The sequence below is a fragment of the Panthera uncia genome, chromosome C2 (genome assembly GCF_023721935.1).
Source record: "Panthera uncia isolate 11264 chromosome C2, Puncia_PCG_1.0, whole genome shotgun sequence".
NCBI classification, from domain to species: Eukaryota; Metazoa; Chordata; class Mammalia; order Carnivora; family Felidae; genus Panthera; species Panthera uncia.
In genome coordinates, this window is record NC_064810.1 from 47304666 (window position 1) to 47326101 (window position 21436).

At 40.3% G+C, this 21436-nt stretch overlaps 1 protein-coding gene across 1 annotated transcript in view; it reads left to right on the top strand.

The window, feature by feature from the left end:
• The first annotated feature begins 6134 nt into the window (after window positions 1-6134).
• Window positions 6135-21436, top strand: part of TMEM45A (transmembrane protein 45A) — a 74008-nt gene continuing 58706 nt past the window's right edge. The window contains exon 1 of the mRNA XM_049628079.1: window positions 6135-6460. The gene's annotated coding sequence lies outside the window, so the exon portion shown is untranslated. The remainder of the gene's footprint in view (window positions 6461-21436) is intronic.

Genomic DNA, 21436 nt, shown 5'->3' on the forward strand with positions numbered 1-21436 from the left:
CTTCTTCTTGGTCTGAGAGGTACGTGATCTGCTGGTGGTATTTGTTTAAACACTTGTAGGTCTCTTGTGACAATTCTGAAGGTGCAATTCACTGTGTTTTGGGGAGGGAGGCAAGTTAGTGCCTGGCTTTCACTTCAAGAAGTACATTCTTAGGAATGCACATGGTGTCCCTTGAAAGACTAAGGTTGTTGACAATTGTTGGAAAGTCTCTGCTCAGGGGGGTCAGCGGTGTGGGGGAGGGTGTATAGATTGACAGTGTCTCCTATGTAGCCCCCTGGTGAGTTGGTAAGCCTTAGAGTTCCTAGTTAAGTTAGAATAATTGAAGCTAGTCTGTGTTTTTTTTAATTTATTTTATTTTATTTTTAAAGTTTATTATTTTTTTTGAGAGAGATAGAGAGAGAGACAGACAGAGTGTGAGTGGGGGAGGGGCAGAGATAAAGACACACAGAGAATCTGAAGCAGACTCCAGGCTCTGAGCTGTCAGCACAGAGCCTGACATGGGGCTTGAACTCATAGATTGTGAGATCATGATATGAGCTGAAGTCAGACACTCAACTGACTGAGCCACCCAGGTGCCCCCCTAGTCTCTGTTTTTAGAAAGACTACCCCAGGGTAGTCAGTCTAACCTGTCCTGTTTGTCTATGCTACTAACTCATAGGATGACTGTGAATGGGAGTGAAGAAACCATTCAGAGGTGTTGACAGGTATTGTGTCAGGGCATTACAGAAACTGGAGTCATCCCTTGTTTCCAGACTCTTTGGGAAGGTTAAATTGTGGTCTGGGCTGTCTGAGGGCTGTCTGATAGGGTATGACATACCCGCAGTGTCATCTGAGATGCTTGCAACAGTTTGGGGGAAACTGGTATTTTCCTTGGGGAGAAAGCCCCTAGGGGCAGTTCTGAAACACAATTTATGATTAATATTCCCATCCACTCCTCCCTGTGTTCCAGGGGTTATGGTGTCCCCCCCTTAGGGCTGTTGCTCTCCCTGTGTCTCTACAAAATCAGTGTGTCCGTTCCAGTAACTATAACCTCCTCTTTCCTAATCACACCCGCTTCACACCCACATCTTTTGTTCAGAGGGTCAGGTGCAAGAAAGACAAACGCAGTTTAAGGAAACTTACAGAGATCCTTTATGTCCTCCAGTTGTGCCTGCATGGGCTTTTGTAGGAGGACTTAGCAGTGGACACAATCAAGTGTTTGTTCTCCTTATGATCTAGGACCATGTCAATCCAACAAGAGGATGGAGGTGGCTGAACCAGAATGAAATTTGAATCCTCTAGGCCCCCTTCTGGCCAGCCTGCACCTTATACCAACCTAGATGACCTAGTGTTGCCAGTAGGGGAAAGAATGAGACATCATGCCCAAGAATCACCGAGGCAGAATTCTGAATTCTCAAAATACCTCTGTATAACCCTCCACCCCTTCTACCCAAACAGTACCCAGGAAGCGGCCAAGAGGACAGTATCCCTTTCTGGAGACAGCCGCACTTTTGCTCAGTGACCAAACTGTTTTACTAAGTTGACCAGGAGGAGGTGAGGGAGATAAAGTAAAAAATATTTTTTAAATTACACTTCTTATTTTGTGATAATTGCAGATGCACATACAGTTGTAAGAAATAACACAGAGACAGCTCATGCACCATTTAAGCAGTTTTCCTCAATGGTAACATTTTGCAAAATTATAGTACAATATCCCAACAACATGCCATGGATACAGTCAAGCTACAGAACATGCTCCTCACCACAGGATCCTTCAGGTTGCCCTTTCATAGCCACGTTCATTTCCCTCCCGCTCTCACCTGCTTAACTGTTGGCAATCATGAATCCATTCTCTGTTTCTATAACTTTGTATTGTAAGGATGTTATATAAATATAGTCACAATGTATATATGAAAAAACCCCAGCCTTTTACATTAAGTGAATATTAACTGCAGTATTTTTGTAGGACAAATTGTGACATTCCCCTCTATTCCTCTTCTGAGCATTTTTACGATACTGATACTTGTCAAATGTTTGTTATGCATCAATTGATATGTTTGTGTGACTTTTTTCTTTTGACTATTAATATCACAGATTACACTGATTGATTTTTGAATATTAAAAAAATGTAATGTTTTCATTCATTTTTTGGGAGACAGAGTATGAGCGGGGGAGGGGCAGAGAGAGAGAGGAAGACAGAGAATCTGAAGCAGGGTCCAGACTCTGAGCTGTCAGCACAGAGCCTGATGCAAGGCTTGAACTCACAAACTGCGAGATCATGACCTGGGCAGAAGTCGGGTGCTTAAGCAACTGAGCTACCCAGGTGCCTCTGATTTTTGAATTTTAAGAAGACTCCCATCCTTGGGGGAAAAAACCACTTGGTCATGGAGTATAATTATTTTTAGATATTACTGAATTCTATTTGGTAATATTTTGTCAAGGATTTTTGAATTTATATTCATGAGGGAAAATGGTTTGCAGTTTTCTTTTTTGTGTTGTGTTTGTTTGGTTTTGTGTCACAGCAATACAGTCTTCACAAAGTGACTGGAGAAATGTTATCTCCTCTTTTATTTTATGGAAGAGATTGTATAGAATTGGTGTTAATTCTTCCTGAAACACTTGGTAGACTTCTTCAGTGAAACCATCTGGGCTTGGAGATTTCTTTTTTTGAAAATATTTGAACTATGAATTCAATTTCCTTAATAGTTACAGGGCTATTCAAATGAGTTCATATTGGGTGAGTTGTGCTCATCTGTGTTTTTTAAGGAAACGGTCCATTATGTTTAAATCAAATTTGTATGTGTAGAGTTGTTTGTAGGATTCCTTTATCGTCTTTTTGATGCCTGTAAGGTCTGTAGTGAGATCCTCTGTTTTGTTTCTGACATTGGTAATTGTATCTTCTCTCATTTTTTTACTTTGTCCATCATGCTAGCAGTTTGTCCATTACATGGACCCTTTCAAAGAACTAGCCCTTTGTTTTCACCTTAGTATAACTTGGTAAGGGCAGAGAGGTCTAGGATTCTATTTGGCCTTTGCTGGTGGTATTTTGTTTTCTGTGGTATTTGGCTAGATTATAGCTGTTATTGTCCAAACATTTTTTTTTCTGTTTTGTCTTTCTAGGCTTCCCCTTCCTGGTCCTTTGGCTAGAGAGAACAGGCTTTTGTTAGGCTCCAAGTCTGGGCCAGTGAGACAAAAAGAAAACCTGGGGAACTCACCATCATGTCATTCCTTGTGTCCCTAGATTATTAGCCTGTCTACCTTCTCCTTGCAACTTTTCAAAGTCTTTCTTTGTTTATTTATACAGACATACCTTGGAAATATTTCTGGCTTGGTTCCAGACCACTGCAATAAAGTGAATATTGCAATAAAGTGAGTCAAATGAATTTTTTGGTTTTCCAGTGCATATAAAAGTTATATTTACACTACACTATAGTCTATTAAGTGTGCAATGGCACCATGTCTAAAAGATAATGTACATACCTTAATTAAAAAGTTCTTTGTTGCTAAAAACTGCTATCATCTGAGCTTTCAGCAAGTCATAATCACTGATCACCGTAACAAATATAATAATAATGAAAAAGTTTGAAATATTGTAAGAATTATCAAAATGTGACACAGAGAAACAAAGTGAGTAAGTGCTGTTGGAAAATGGTGCCACTAGACTTGCTCAACAGAGGGTTGCCAAGACTTCAATTTGAAAAAAATTCAATTATCTGAGAAGCACAGTAAAACAGGGTATGCCTGTGTATTAAGTCTGATTTCTAGTTGTACTAGCAGGGGAAATAGGGAAAATTATGTCTACTCCATCTTTTTGCAAGCAAAATTCCCCAGGAATGTTTGTTTATTTATTTTATTTAAAACAAATTTTTATGTTTATTTATTTTTGAGAGAGAGAGACAGATATATATATATATATATATATATAGAGAGAGAGAGAGAGAGAGAGAGAGAGAGAGAGAGCAAGTTGGAGAGGGGCAGAGAGAGAGGGAGATACAGAATTTGAAGCAGGCTCCAAGCTCTGAGCTGTCAGCAGACAGCGTGACGTGGGGCTCAAACCCAAGAACTGTGAGATCATGACCTGAGCTGAAGTCGGACGCTTAACCGACTGAGCCACCCAGATGCCCCAGGAATCTTTTTTTTTTTAAGTAGTTTTTGAGGGAACTCTTCCAATGGTTAATAATATCAGCTGCCTGTCAGTGGTGATGAGTGTGGAAGATTGATCCTATATCTTGACTACACTGTTGTGTAGCTTTTTTGATAAAAGTTGCCCCATTGTCAGATCACAAATGTTTCAGAAAGCCAGACTCATGATTACTTTCAATAGTCAGCTTTTCTTTGTGGGTTTCCTTGACTGACAGAGGGATTGGATATTGTTAATCCACTCACATATTTTTTACTTGGTGAACAAGGTCCTAAATTTTTGGAGCATTTGTGGAGGTGTGATCACATTATAATCAGGGCTACCTAGACTAATGTGTCTGATTAGTCCACTGTGTCAGACAGATTTTAAAGGCCCCCCATGATCTTCACCTCCTGGCTTTTAGGAACTGCAGAGACTAGACACTAAGAAGTAAGGGCAGCTGCTAGCTGACGTCCAGAAAGAAACTGGGAACTCAGCCCTATAGTTGCAAAGAAATGAATGCTGCCAAGAACCTGAGGGAGCTCAGAAGCAGATTGTTTTCCGGTTGAGCCTACAGATGAGAATGCAGCCTGGCAGACACCTTGATTGCAACCTTGTGAGACTTACGCAGGAAATGCAATTAAGCCATGCCTCGGCTTCTGACCCTTAGAAACTGTGCAATAATAAATGCGTGGTGTTCCAGGCTACTAAATCTGTGGTAATCCATTACATAGCAATAGATAACAAATACAACAACCATGAGGACATCATCTGTGATGTAAAAGCTTTGGACATCAGAAGGTAGAGGCATGCACTCAACAAATTCTGACCTACCCACTCCCAGTAAATGGTAGGTAAGTCCATGATGGTAAGTGTCCATGATGTAGTACCACAAACATAACCTGGAGACCTTGGTGGCATACTAGAACAGACTTCTCTGAATCTTGGTAGCTTCATCTGAAAATGGAGATAATTATAGTATCTACTTCACAAGATGGTTGTATGAATTATATATGATAATGTGGGTAAAGCTGTTTAGTACAAGGCCTGGAACCTTTCACGGTGGGTGGCCCAAATGAGTGTTGCTCTCGGCATCTTAATATTTCAGTGAGGTCGCATTTCTGTCATATCCTTACATTGTAACAGCGATTGATTTGCAGACCACCCCTCCCCGCCCCAACTAATCAACGAACCAGTCAACGACCCTGCACGATTTCCCCAGGATCAAAGTATCATTTGGTACAGTTCTGGCTAAATTCTCACAGAATAAAGCAGTATTTCCCGTTTTTCTACGACTGCCACCACCCAACAAAAAAACCCACGGCAGCTAAGTCTTCCAAAGCACTCCCGTAACCAAATCACTGCTGTAAGTGGGCTTCTACGCAGAAACACTCACCTTTCTGGTTAATAAGGACTTCAATGAAGGATTCATTAACTCCACCCTCCCCCTCCCCCCCCCCCCCCCCCCCCCCAACAGAAGAATACTCTGGAACAAGTATTCTTGAATTTTATCATTCGCTCCCTGGAGAAAGCGGGGAGAACGAAGTCCTCAGGCCTGGCCTGAACGCCCTTTAGGGGCGTGGGCATCCCGGGGCCCCAGTCCCTTCCACTCGGAAATGCAGGGGATTTAAGCCAACTTCGGCGCGCCTTAATTTCATCCCAAGAACAGACTGCAATCATTGTGTTTAAACAAACCAGCCTAAAGGCCTCAAAGCTTGAGCATAACGGGGGCCGGGGCCGGGGTAGGTCCTGGGTGCGCAGGACTCCCTGAGGACCCCAGCCCCTCCCGGGCCCCGCTGCCGCTGCTGAGTGCCACATCAGCGCCCGCGCTGCACTTCCAGGTTCCTCTCGAGGATGGAGCGAGCTAGCCCGGCGGGCGGGGGCGGGTCCAGGCCTGCGAGAGTGGCGGGCTGGCTGGCCAATAGGCAGCAAGCAGGGAGTCGCGGCCACCAATGAGCTGGAGCTGCGGGGTAGTTGGGCAGCCGAGGTTCGTGCCCCGGGCGGGGGGTGGCGGGGGGGGGGGGGGGGGGGGGGGGAGCCAGATGAGGCACATCTGGACAGCTGCGCCGAGGAACTGTGCGGCCCCTTCGCGGGCCCGACGTCAGCTGAGCACGTCCCCCACGTCCTCTCCTGCTAGTCACTTTTATTATTCATATTCCCAAAGAAGCAACCGAGGATCCAGGCTTAAAACTTTTTTTTCCGCTAATTGAGACGGGGCCAGATCTCATCCCGCGCACAGTTTAATTTTCATGGGGCTCTGGGATCAAAAGAACAGACACAGCAACAACAAAAGCCCAGCCGCTGTCTGATTTAAAACTGGCAAAGTGAGAAAAATAGTGTTGAGTAAACAGACCGAGTTGGGTAAGTTTTGGAGACGTGCTGGGTATCTGTTTCTCCCTCTGTGATCTCTCTCCTGCGTCTTTTTGCTGTTCTCATTATCTTCTCTTCGTCAAAGAGATGAAAATATCCCTCGCTGCCACAAACTGCACAGACCGTCGGCTTCCTTTTCTTCTGCTTTGCTAATAATTTAATTTTTGGTTACTTGTGTGTTATTTTAAAATTTCCCAGGGACAGAAATTTAACTGGTGTCCTGTTGTAAGCCTCTCCAGACCTCAAAGTTGAATCTGATAGATGTATTTTTCTATTTTCTTTCTGTGAGAACAAAGTATGCGTTTGTAAAGCCGAAATCTTTATCCACCCCTCATTCCCCTGACTGTTTTGACAGAAGATTGAGAAAGTTATCAGACTTACTCTGAATTCACAAAACCTTTGCTTCTGTTCATTGGATGTTTAATATTAAGTAACTTAAATTCTGAATTATGTAGGTAATTGCTGTTTCACTTACATGTGAATGTAGTTGTAACCCAAAAATATCTTTTCTGTGTTCATCCATCCATAGTGGGAGGTCCAAATTCCTTCAATACATGACAAACAACTCTGTGCATCAGTAACTTTATAATTGTATGTTAATCCCATAATTCTATCAAAATAATATTTAGAGCGATTGTTAGATGTGTATGCTTGCAGACAGTTGTGGTACATATTTCAGGATTTAGCAATGGAAATTATGGCAAATCTTGACCTAGGTGAATGACCTGAGGCCCATTCCATTCAAAACATCTATAATTTTGCTTAAGCAATGTTTTGGATTTGGGACTTTGTCATATGTTAGTTACTGTCATGGCAGATCTGACCAGAATTGATGTTTAATTTCTCGCTCAGAAAGCCTTTGGTGGGAATTTGGTGCCATAATTGCAAGTTGCAGAGTGTGTTTTTGAATCAGAGAGGCAGTGCATTCAGTGGGTGGAACAGTTGACGTGGTTTTCAGGGATGCAGAGTTAGAAGGGACAGTGAAACAGTATAAAGAGCCCATTGGCCTAGTTCAATTTGCAACCCCACTGTTCGAACCTTGGGCAAGTTACTCAGACTGTCTGTGCCTCAGTTTCCCCCTCTGTAATACGGAGATATTGATAGGCCCTACCTCACGGTGTTGTCTCTAGGACTAAGTGAGTTAACACAGGTGAAACAATAGTTCTGACACATAGTAAGTCTTTGCTCTTGTGCTCACTCTTCATTTCCATCAGTCTTAGCTTCCTCTGCTGCATGTCATTTTCCCAGCTACCATTCTTACCTCCATATTAGTGGCTAGCATTTACTGAGTCCTGACCTCTTGTTAGTGATACACTAATATTAGGCTGTGAAGGAAAGAGAGTCTTGAGAGGAGAGGAGAATTTATCAGGTGCCAGAGAAAGAGCTAGGAGTTTCTGGGAGTGCAGAAGATGGAAAGAGGACTTCTTACTGTGGGATAGCTTCATAGAAGGGTTGGCTTTCTGGGAAAGGATTTTGCCCAACGGTTTTGATGGAGAGGAAAAGGATCATGGAACAGCAGGTGGCAGGTATTGTAGGAGAAAAGAAAAGCAGGGGCAAAGCACTGAGGCTGGAAAATGTGTACCTATGCTTAGGGACAGTGGGTTGTGATGCAGGAAAATCTTTGAGAGGTTCGTGGGTGGAAAGGTTGGAAAGGTGGGAGAGGTAGGAGAGGACTGCATGGAGAGCCTGATGGGGAAGGGGAGGCTTGGGATGTAGATGGGCGGGGGACGGCAAGCTGAAATGGCAGCAGTTATATGGTGAAGGTGTTTCTAGAACTGTCTATCTCTGGGGTCCAGTCTCCACATCCTGCCCAGCACACACTCCCCATCTACTCCACTGCTTCCATGACGTCCCTTCAGGGCTTGCAGGCTGTGTGGTCAGGACTGAGCAGTGAGCCTTGGCCATATCTTTTTGACAGTTTGGTGTCTCTCTGGGAGCTCTGATGAAGTAGTCTGACATTCTGGGCTATTATCCCAGATACTTTGTAGAAACAAGCCTTGACTTGAAGTCTGACATGGATGCAATCGTTCCACCTCTCCCCTACCCTTGTACATACACAGTGTCTGCAGAGTAGCTCTTTCTCCCCCTGCTAACACCTATTCAGGTGTTAATACTTGTAACATTGTAATTTCCAATTATGGAGTTAGATGAGACCTACAATATATACCTAAGTGGAAAGCTAGTTTGGAGCTCTCCTCCTTTTTCTTCCTTGAGAGCATTGTGCTGTGGCAGAGAGAAGCTGAGCTCTGGTCCTGGCACTGCTGCTGACCAACTGTGTGACCTCAGGAAAGACGTTGAGCCATTATGCGTTTCTTTGTGCCATCATCTGTAAAATTATTAAATTACCTCTGAGATTCTGAGATGATTTTTTTTTTCTTTTCTCTTCTTCGCTGGGACAGTCTGTTGCTTGCAGATGGCTCTTTGATATGTCTATGGCTGACATTTCGTGACTACTTAATACATGGTAAACATTATTCAGGGTGCTTAAACATGTCTTAACTCATGTAGTCCTCTCACCAAACCTATGAGGGTTGGTACCTATTGACTGAGGAGACAGAGGCATAGGCATATTAAGAGACTTGCCCAAGGTCACACAGTGAACAAATGGCAGATGCCCATCTGGTCTAACTCTAGACCCCAAGCCTTAACCACAGGCTACACTGCCTTAGGCATGTAAAGCTGGGCTATTCTTGTTTGCAGTTGTGTTGGTAATCAAGAAGTCCATGGGAGAAGGCTAATTGGAGGGGGAGAGCACATTTGAAGAACTGAGCTGGTAAAATTTCCTTGGAGGGGCTAGAATACCAACACGGGTCATGTCTATGGGATGTGTTGTGCCTGGAAACAGAAGACATTCTACATGTTTATAAGATGGGACTCATTGCAGGCAAGCACTCTGTCTTTTCATCCTGCTTGAACAAAACCCATGGTAGTACCTGGATATATAGTAGACATTCGATAAATGTCGCTAGATGATTATCCTTTTTGAAAAAATGAAACTGTATAAGTCAGATGCAATGGTTTCCCCTTTGTTTCCCTGCTTTCTTCTCAATCTGTTACTCTCCCCAGAGAGAAGCTTTGTTACTGGTTTAGTCTAAAACCTTTCAGCCCTTCTGTAAGGATTCACTCACAGGTATAGATCTAAACAATTTGAAGATATGAATGGGACCACAATATTTTTTTAAATTGAAATATAATTCACATACAGTGTTATTGTAGTTTTAGGTGTACATTAATTAATTAAACAATTCTATACATTACTCAGTGCTAATCACGTAAGTATACTCTTTATCTTCTTTCTCTATTTCATGCCTCCCCCTATCCACTTCCCCTCAGGCAACCGCCAATTTCTTCTCTATATGTAACAGTCTATTCTTTTGTTTGTCTCTTTTTATTTTGTTTGTTTTGTTGCTTAGATTCCATGTATGAGTGAAATTATATGGTATTTGTCTTTCTCAGTTTGACTTATTTCACTTAGCATTATATCCTTTATTTAGGTCCATCCATGTTGGTGCAAGTGGAAATATCTCTTTTTTTTTTTTTTTTTTTTTACAAAAAATATTGAGTAATATTCCATTCCACAATATTCCATATATTCCATATTCCACAATATTCCATTGTGTATATATACCACGTCTTTATTTATCTGTCGAAGAATACTTGGGTTGCTTCCATAATTTGGCTATTGTAAATAATGCTGCAATAACGTAGGGGTGCATATATCTTTTCTAATTAGTATTTTCATTTTGCTTTGGGTAAATACCCAGTAGTAAAATTACTGGATCATATGGTGATTCTATTTTTAATTTTTTGAGGAGTCTCCATACTGTGTTCCCCAGTGGCTGCACTAATTTGCATTCCCATCAATAGTGCAGAGGTCTCCTTTTTCTCCACATCCTCACCAACACTCACCATTTTTTTGATTTTAGCCATTCTGACAAATGGAGGTGATATCTCATTGTGGTTTCAATTTACATTTCCCTGATGATTAGTGATGTTGAACCATTCTTATGTGTCTGTTGGCCATCTGTACGTCTTCTTTGGAAAAATGTCTATTCAGGTCCTCTGCCCATTTTTTAATTGGATTATTTGGGGTTTTCGGGGTTCAGTTCTTTAAAATTCTTTATACATTTTGGATATTAAACCCCTATCAAACATGTCATTTGTAAACATCTTCTCCCATTCAGTAGGTTGCCTTTTCATTTTATTCATAGTTTCCTTTGCTGTGCAAAATCTATTTTGGTGTAGTCACAATAGTTTAATTTTGCTTTTGTTTCCCTTGCCTTAGGAGACAGATCCAGAAAAATGTTTCTATAGCCAATGTCAAAGAATTTACTTCCTATGTTTTCTTCTAAGAGTTTTATGTTTTCAGGTCTCACATTTAGGTCTTTATTCTGTTTTTAGTTTAATTTTGTGTATGGTGTAAGAAAATGGTCCAGTTTCATTCTTTTGCATGTAGCTGGCCAGTTTTCCCAGCATCATTTATTGAAGTCTGTCTTTTTCCCATTTAATAATCTTGCCTCCTTTATAATAGATTAATTGATCATACAAGTGTGGATTTATTTCTGGGGTCTCTATTCTGTTATTTTGATCTGTATATCTATTTTTGTGTCAGTACCATACTGTTTGATTACTACAGCTTAGTAGTATAGTTTTAAAACTGGAATTGTGATACCTCCAGCTTTGTTTTTTTCAAGATTCTTTGGCTGTTCAAAATCCCATACAAATTTTAGGATTATTTGTTCTAGTTCTGTGAAAAATGCTGTTGGTATTTTGATAGAGATTGCATTAAATATGTAGATTACTTTGGGTAGAATGGACATTTTAACAATATTCATTCTTCCAATCCATGAACATGGAATATCTTTCCATTTGTTTGTGTCTTCTCCAATTTCTTTCACCAGTGTTTTATATTTTGGAGTATAGATCTTTCACCTCTTTGGTTAAGTTTATTCCTAGGTATTTTATTATTTTTGGTGCAATGGTAAATAGGGTTGTTTTCTTAATTTCTCTCTCTGCTGCTTCATTATTAGTATATAGAAATTCAACAGACTTCTGTATTTTATTTTGTATCCTGCAAATTTACTGAATTCATTTATGAGTTCTAGTAGTTTTTTGGTGGAGTTTTTAGGGTTTTCTATATAGAGTATCATGTCATCTGCAAATAGTGAAAGTTTTACTTCTTCCCTACCAATTTGGATGCCTTTTATTTCTTTTTCTTGTCTGACTGGTATAGTTAGAACTTCCAGTACTATTTTGAATAAAAGTAGCAAGGGTGGACAACCCTATCTTGTTCCTGAAAGTGGTGGAAAAGCTCTGTTTTTCATCATTGAAAATATTGTGGTTTGGAACAACAATATATTTATTTTTTTAAAAAATGGAGAAACTGAAATATTCCAAGGCTCGTGGAAAAATGAGGCAGGTACCAGGTAAATATTCTACTTCTATTTCTTGGGCATCAAATTGTATTGTTTTATTTCTGGAGATGCTATGGTTTTGGGATAAGAACTTCTCATGATGAAGCTTGATGCAGGATTATTTCAGGTGTCCCATTATTAATTATACCCAGTCTGGATTTTAAATCTTTTTGAGACTTCATTCTTTAGGTCTTTTATATACTGAATAAACTTTAAAATAATATTTGAAAAATATTTTAATTTGCTTTTTACTTCATTGGTTTAATGTCGTCACTCTTAAATATAGCACTCTGACTAAGCAAACAGACTTTGGAGTCAGACTGTGAGGGTTTCAATCCCAGGTCTCCTTCTTACTAGTGTACCCTGAGTAAGTTATTTTCTCTAGGAGGATTTATTATATTGTATTTATTATTATAAAGTGGGGATATCAGTAGGCATCGAATGAGAAAATCCATGTGAAGAATTTAGCATAGTATCTGGTTCATAGTAAAGCCTATACCTATAAGCAATTCATTTTTTATTATGGCAAATTAAACATAATATAAAATTTGCCATTTTAACCATTTCTAAGTGTGTAGTTCAGTAACATTAGGTGCATTGACATTGTTGTGCAGAGATCACAGCTGTCCATCTCCAGAGCCATTTCATCAAACTGAAACTCCATACTCATTAAACAATAACTCCCTGGCTTGCTGCTAGTAACCACATTCTGCTGTCTCTATCAATTGGATTACTCTATGTACCTCATATAAATGGAATTATACAATCTTTTTCCTCTTATGACTGGCTTATTTCACTTAGCATAATATCTTCAAGGTCCATCGATAGGATATCATGTGTCAGAATTTCATACTTTTTAAGGTTGAATAATATTCCATTGTATGTTTATACTGCATTTTGTTTATCCATTCATCTGTTGAGGAGCATTTAGGTTGTTTCCATCTGTGATGGCTAATTTTTTGTGTTAATTTTGCTAGACCACACTGACAAGATATTCAGTCAAAGCTTATTCTAGATGCTTCTGTGAAGGTATTTTTTTTTTTAATTTTTTTTCAACGTTTTTTATTTATTTTTGGGACAGAGAGAGACAGAGCATGAACGGGGGAGGGGCAGAGAGAGAGGGAGACACAGAATCGGAAACAGGCTCCAGGCTCCGAGCCATCAGCCCAGAGCCTGACGCGGGGCTCGAACTCACGGACCGCGAGATCGTGACCTGGCTGAAGTCGGACGCTTAACCGACTGCGCCACCCAGGCGCCCCTCTGTGAAGGTATTTTTAACTTAATTTAATTTATTTAAAGTTTTTATTCATTTATTTTGAGGGGTGAGGAGGTGCGGAGAGAGAGAGGGAGGGTGGGAGGGAGGGAGAGAAGAGAGAGAGAATTCTAAGCAGGCTTTGCACTGACAGATGTGGGGCTCAAACTCATAAACCATGAGATCATGACCTGAGCCAAAACCAAGAGCTAGACACTTAACCAACTGAGCCACCCAGACACCGCTGAAGGTATTTTTTAGATGAGATTAACATTTAGCTCAGTAGACTTGAGTAAAGCAGATAGCTCTCCGTTATTTGGATAGGCCACATCTAATCAGTTGAAGACCTTTATAGAAAAATACCGACCAACAATGCAAAAGAGATCCTCTTTCTCTGCATCCTCCCCAACATCTGTTGTTGCCTGAGTTGTTAATGTTAGCCATTCGGGCAGGTGTGAGGTGGTATCTCATTGTGGTTTTGATTTGTATTTCCCTGATGATGAGTGATGTTGAGCATTTTTTCATGTGTCAGTTGGCCTTCTGGATGTCTTCTTTGGAGAAGTGTCTATTCATGTCTTTTGCCCATTTCTTCACTGGATTATTTGTTTTTTGGGTGTTGAGTTTGAGAAGTTCTTTATAGATTTTGGATAATAACTCTTTATCTGATATGTCATTTACAAATACCTGCTCCCATTCTGCTGGTTGCCTTTTAGTTTTGCTGACTGTTTCCTTTGTTGTGCAGAAGCTTTTTATTTTGATGAGGTCCCAATAGTTCATTTTTGCTTTTGTTTCCCTTGCCTCCAGAGACGTTTTGAGTAAGAAATTGCTGCGGCCAAGATCAAAGAGGTTTTTGCCTGCTTTCTCCTCTGGGATTTTGATGGCTTCCTGTCTTACATGGAGGTCTTTCATCCATTTTGAGTTTATTTTTGTATATGGTGTAAGAAAGTGGTCCAGGTTCATTCTTCTGCATGTCACTGTCCAGTTTTCCCAGCACCACTTGCTGAAGAGACTGTCTTTATTCCATTGGATATTCTTTCCTGCTTTGTCAAAGATTAGTTGGCCATACGTTTGTGGGTCCATTTCTGGGTTCTTTATTTTGTTGCATTGATCTGAATGTCTGTTCTTGTGCCAGTACCATACTGTCTTGATGGTTACAGCTTTGTAGTATAGCTTGAAGTCTGGGATTTTGATGCTTCCTGCTTTGGTTTTCTTTTTCAAGATTGCTTTGGCTATTTGGGGTCTTTTCTGGTTCCATACAAATTTTAGGATTATTTGTTGTAGCTCTGTGAAGAATGCTGGTGTTATCTTGATAGAGATTGCATTGAATATGTAGATTGCTTTGGGTAGTATCAACATTTTAACAATATGTGTTCTTCCTATCCAGGAGCATGGAATCTTTTTTTTTTCAATATATGAAATTTATTGTCAAATTGGTTTCCATACAACACCCAGTGCTCATCCCAAAAGATGCCCTCCTCAATACCCATCACCCACCCTCCATCAACCCTCAGTTTGTTCTCAGTTTTTAAGAGTTTCTTATGCTTTGGCTCTCTCCCACTCTAACCTCTTTTTTTTTTCCTTCCTCTCCCCCATGGGAATGCAAGCTGGTGCAGCCACTCTGGAAAACAGTATGGAGCTTCCTCAAAAAACTAAAAATAGAACTACCCTATGACCCAGCAATTGCAGTACTAGGCATTTATCCACAGGATACAGGTGTGCTGTTTCAAAGGGACACATGCACCCCATGTTTATAGCAGCACTATCAACAATAGCCAAAGTATGGAAAGACCCCAAATGTCCATCAATGGATGAATGGATAAAGAAGAAATGGTATATATATACAATGGAGTATTACTCAGCAATCAAAAAGAATGAAATTTTGCCATCTGCAACTACGTGGATGGAACTGGAGGGTATTATACTAAGTGAAATTAGTCAGAGAAAGACAAAAATCATATGACTTCACTCATATGAGGACTTTAAGAGACAAAACAGATGAACAAAAGGGAAGGGAAATAAAAATAATATAAAAACAGGGAGGGGGACAAAACAGAAGAGACTCATAAATATAGAGAACAAACTGAGGGTTACTGGAGGGGGTGTGGGAGGGGGGATGGGCTAGGGCTAAATGAGTAAGGGGCACTAAGGAATCTAGTCCTGAAATCATTGTTGCATTATATGCTAATTTGGATGTGAATTAAAAAAAAATTAAATTAAATTAAAAAATATAAAAATAAAAATAATAAAAAAGAAAAAAAAAGCAAAATACTGACCTCTCTTGAACAAGAGACAATTCTGCCAGCAAACTGCTTTTGGACTTAAATTGCAGTATCATCTCTTCCCTGAGTTTCGCCTGTTGGCTTACACTAAAGATTTTGGACATGCTAACCTCCACAATCATGTTAGCCAATTCCTAAAATAAGTCTTTCTCTCTATATAATATATAGCTATAGATTTGGCTATGTATAGGTAGTAGATATAGACACGTAGATGTATAGATATAGATAGATATAGATATACATATAGGTAGATATACTATTGGTTCTATTTCTTTGGGGAATCCTAACTAATATGCCATCCCTTAATTACTGTGAATAATGCTGCTATGAACATTGGTGTACATTTATCTGTTGGAGTTCCTGCTTTCAATTCTTTGGGGTAAATACCTAGAAGTGGAATTGTAGGATCAAAAAGTAATTCTTTTTTTAAGTTTATTCATTTATTTTGAGAGAGACACAGCACGAATAAGGAAGGGGCGGAGAGAGAAGGAAAGAGAGGGAATTCCAAGCAGGCTGTACTGTCAGTGCAAAGCCCAACTTGGGGCTTTATTTTATGAACTGTGAGATCATGACCTGAGCTGAGATCAAGAGTGAGATTCTTAACTGACTGAGCCACCCAGATGCTCCTAAAATAATTATTATAGGAATAAAAAAATACCCAGTGCCCCAAAAGGTAAAATTCACAATGTCTGGCACTCAAAAATAGTGAAGCAGTTGTGTTGAAAATGGAAATAAATACACTAACCCTGACTGTCCTGGAGGTGTACTTACATGCACATTTTTGTACTATTAGTCAAATAGTTGAGGTCTTCACTATAATAACATTTTGTACATAACAAGACAGAGTCTGCCAAACCACGGTCTGTGTTGATTTTACTTTGGCTTCTGAGATAGAAGTTCTTCTTCAGTGTATTACTGTTTTTTAAGATTGTTTTTCTGTGTTTGATAACCCCAACCTCCCATTGGACTATGGTGAGGTAAACTCGCCTAAGGGTTATACTGGCCAAATGCATCATGCCTCCGATGGATTGGAGCTAAGACTAGGGCATGATGGGTGGGAGATGAGGCGAGGCTAATGAGCGACTGAGCATTGAAGGCCTTATAGAGAGCAGCAAGGGCCAAAGCAGCGCTGCCAAGATCTGCTGACAGGTCTAAGAGGGCTGGCTAAGCCAGAGTCCAGAACCAGAAGCCTTTTAAACCCAACAGAGGCACGTGGGGAGTGAATTCAGCCAAGTCCAGTTGGGACTATGACTGAAGCTGAAGAAGCAGGGTTTGATTTCATTACCAGACGTAGGAGGCTGGGTCAGAGAGGGATGCCCTGGAGTCAGGCAAGGGCTTAAAGCTCAGGAGCCTCATACCAGGGTCCCAGACTTTGAGCCAGGACTGTCTATTTTCCCTCTGAGAACTGGGCAGTTTCTCTGTTTCTCTGCTCTGCTACTTCCCTGAAGTCCAGTCTGACCTGCTATCGTCTAGACATCTCTACATAGATGCTTTGTTGCCAGAACAATCAAGTTTTCCTTTTTTTTCCTTTTTCAATTTGAGTACAGTTGACATGCAGGGTCACATTAGTTTCAGGTGGACAAGTTAGTGATTTGACAAGTTTATAGAACAAATACGTTTTCTTCAGTTTGGCTGTGCTGAGCACCTTGGCATTTCTTCCCGCTCTGCCTGTGCAGAAATACTGCTTTTCTTCACACAACTAACACCTTTCTTGGATGCTGGAAAACTACTTCTTAAAATATTGTAGCCCAGATTAATTCTTGGGAAAGCTCCTACTTAAGATGACAACAAAACATTATTACTATCATTTGATAGAGGTTCTACTTTTTTTGGTGGATAAGAACTAAATACTGAGTCTTTAGGAAAATTGGAAGTCGTTTTTTCTTTTAAAGGAGAGGTACTACAGTCACTTTTTCACCTAGAAAGAAAGCTTCCATCAGAAGTCTTGGAAAACTTTACTTTTATGCCAGTGATCTCCCTACTATGGGTTGGGATGTAGGAATGGATGCTGCTCAGTATTCTCATGTCACTATGACAGTTCTCATAACAGAAATGATTCATTTGCAGAATTTAGTAATAATAACAGAAGTAAGAACAGCCACACTAGATGATAGAGTAAATTTATCACTTTAATTTCCTCCAAATCAGCATTGTTTGAAGGAGGTTTTGTTCCTCTCTGGTGTTTTCCACTGAGAGAGAGATAGATGCAGGAAAGATTAAGAGAGCATGAGTGAGAGCCTTTTGCCTCTTTCTGATGAGCTCAGGACTCCCTTCTGTACTCCTGCATGTTTCAGGGGCCATCAGCCTATCAGAAAGGTGCAATTAAGGACAAAGATTATGGTTTCTGGAGAGAAATGTGCACAAAAAATTTAATAATACCTACTTGTTGCCTTAGTAATTGTGGTAAGAGTTGTTGGTTTTGCTTTTGGAATTATTTTTAGTTATTTGTGTTTCGTGGTGGTAATGAATAAGAGACAGTGGGGTGAATGGATGAAACTGGTTCTGCACCCTGATAGTGGTTACATTCTAATTGGTTCTAGGATCAGAATTGGTTTTTCTATAAGAGAATCAGATTGACTATGTGAAACCATTAAAAGGGACAGGATCCTCTTATTTTGCCTCAGTCTCAGTCTCATTCCATTTCCCCACTTTCATCGCTGTCTTTTCCTCTCATTCCAGTTACCCCTAAACCCATGATTGCCCTGCTCTTAGCAACCTTTTCCAGGACCTCTTTTACAGGGAAATTGCCCAGGATTCAGAAGAGGCTATGGTGGGATGTTTCCCTCCTCTTGTCTGTGGCTTTTATTTTTCTGGATCGGAAGTAGAATTTATATGCCACTCCAGTGATCTTTTTTCAATTTTCCTGAAATGAAGAAAACCCATTCTCCCCCCCCCCAATGTCTTGAAAGAAGAATTTTTGAAGATTTAGAAATAGGAAGAAGTCAACAGAGAGAATGTTTTGATTTTGATCTATCCTGACATTGGCATGAAATTAGTTCTTGTGAAAAAAGAGACTGGGGCTATCAAGAAAATGAATATAGGCACAAACAGAAAGCAGATTCAGAGCTGTAAATACAGAGAACAAACCATTTGTTGCCAAAGAAGAGAGGGTGGGAGGACGGGCAAAAGGGATGAAAGGGAGTGGGCAATACAGGGTTTCAGTTATGGAATGAGTAAGTCACAGGAATAAAAGACATAGCATACGGAATATGGTCAATGATATCGTAATTATGTTGCATGGTAACAGATTGTAGCTACACTTATATGGTGAGCCTAGCATAATGTATAAACTTGGCAAATAACTATGTTATACATCTGAAGCTAATGTAACTTTGTATGTCAACTAAACTCAAATAAAAATATTTATTTATTTATTTATTCTCAAGTTAGCTAGCGTACTGTGTAGTCTTGGCTTTAGGAGTATATTCCCGTGATTCATCACTTACATACAACACACAGTGCTCATCCCAACAAGTGCCCTCCTCAATGCCTATCGCCTATTTTCCCCATTCCTCCCAACCCCCACCCCCATCAAACCTCAGTTGGGGCTATCACTGAAAAAGCACCCACTCCTACCTTCAGATAGCACAGTCCTACATTTTAGGGAAGACAGCTTTGACTCTCACACTGAGCCCCCTTAAGCTTCTGAATTTTCCTTCTGATACATTATCAATCACCAATTGTGCTGAATCATAAAGCATATTGCCAGATTTGGAAATGGAGTATTGTTAATGAGGCAGTTGGTATGGCCTGAAAAAGTAAACTTTAAGGAAAAGCTGTGGGCTCAAAGGGTACCTTTTTTCCTTCATTGTTTGGCACATCATCACTTGACTTTTCCAAGTTTCAGTTAACAAGTGATGTTTAAAAATGTCCTCTCTTCTGCTCTCTCCTTATCCTTTTATCTTTTTCATTTTGTTATTATTTGAGAAGCAATTCATCAAGGGCAGTTCTGAGTTCATGTTGACTAAAAACACAGGACTAAAGGTGAGCAGATATTTACTCTGGTGTTCAAAGTCCGGTTGAAGAAATGATGAGTAAGTTAGCTTACATTAGCTGAGTCTCTTATTCTTATCGAAAGGACCATTATTCTAGTGATTGGAGAAGGCAGTGGTTTACATGGCATCCTTTGAGGAAAGACTGTTTTAAATGAGCTTCTCCACTGGCCTCCTTGTGGGCTCACCTCCACCACCAGACCATCCGTCATCATTAACCACGTTTCTAAATTTAATTTATTAGAGGAACCATTTGGTTCACAGGATGAGTGGATTTTGATTGGGAGGTAGTGGTGGGTAGAAAGTGTAGGGCCTGCTGGTTATTTCACTGAAGCCCCAAATAGCATGAAGGAGGAAGGTCAGTTAAGAAGCAGAAAGAGAAAAGAAGAAACAACTGAGCAAATCTTCTCAAAAATTTTGTTGGAAATTGGCTTGAAGTCTAATTTGCTCTCTTAGCCATAGAGTTGAGTCTTATATATTTTGTAATCAGTTCTTATAAAATTCAGCCATTACTAAGCTGATGACCAAAGAACACTCTTCCAACTTGATAGAATAGAGAAATGTCTTCTCCAGCCAAAATTATAGGAAATTTTCCACCAGCAAGCATTCAGATTTCCTACTGGGTCCATTCCTGTAAGATTTATCTTTCCAGATAATCCAGTTGGTTAGGTTAATTGGGTCCAGTCAATCTTAAATAAATAAAAAATAAATAAATAAAAATACCAGTTACACAGTTAGAAAGCTTTTGAATCTTCCAGGGAACAGACATATTTATGGCGTCCAGTTCAGGATTACGTCTTAAGGGAGAAATTACTCTTTTTCTCTCCAAGCAATACCAGCATGAAATGACCCTTCATGAGATCCTTGAGCTTTCAAGGGCACTCTTCCCAGGATGAATGATGCCAGAGAGCATGTGATTCAGTCACAATTTCCCTCCAGGTCCCTTCAGTCACTTAGAGGACAAATTCTCTGTCTGCAGGGCCTGTTCTGTGGGTGTGCAACCTGTAGAGTTGCACAGGGCTCCAGTCTTAGAGGGGTCGTGTGCTTATTTTAATGCTCTGCTGTCACTGTTTTGAAATTCTCACAATTTATAAACAAGGGACTCCACATTTTCAGTTTGCTCTGGGGCCCTGCCTCTATGCTTTCAGGGCTATTCAAGTGTAACAAGAGTGAGAAAGTAAAATCAAGGGCCTGTTTTCATCACTTTCCTCCAACTTTATGTGTCCAGATGAGCACCTAATGGAACTGCTACTCATTCGTTTGTCTTTATTGATCTCATGGTTAGTTTACCCTATTAACAGGTTTTCAGAGGATCTTGTCCCTTTTTAGAACAATTTCTCTACTAATTTAGAGCCTGTAGTTAAAAAGGTGAATCAGGTCTTGGCAACATATGGTACTTCTGTCTTTTGAAAAGAAGTGTCTTCTAAATCTCCTTTGTTTACTTTGTGTTATGGCCTTGATGGCACAACCCCAATTTCATATGTGCACTCTACACACACTCCAGTAGGTCTCATTTTTACTTTTATTTATTTTGTTAAAAGTTTACTCATTTATTTTGACAGAGACAGAGAGAGTGCAAGGAGGGGTGTAGGGTGGAGAGAGAGGGAAAATCTCAAGCAGGTCCCACAGCAGTGCAGTCAATGCAGAGCCTGATGTGGGGCCCAAACTTAGGAAACTGAGACCATGATGTGAACCAAAATCAAGAGTCAGATGCTCAACTGAATGAACCACCCAGGTGCTCCAAGAGGTCTTATTTTTAAAGCAAGAACCAAGAAAGATTCTTATTGGCTGGTGGGTCCAAAAGCTGAAGCCCACAGCAATGACTGTGAATATTCATTCCCGAGTTTTCTTAGTCTTCCTAGGGGCCCCTGGGTAGAAGTGGGTATGAGATGGTTGGCTTGATAGGTTGGTTCAGGTAAGGGAAACAAAGTCAGGGGCGGGCCTGATCCGTGTGGGAGCCTTCTGCTTTAACTGTGCTTACACACTGAGCACCTGAGCTGGCTGGTTGAACAGTTTCATAGAAATGATTA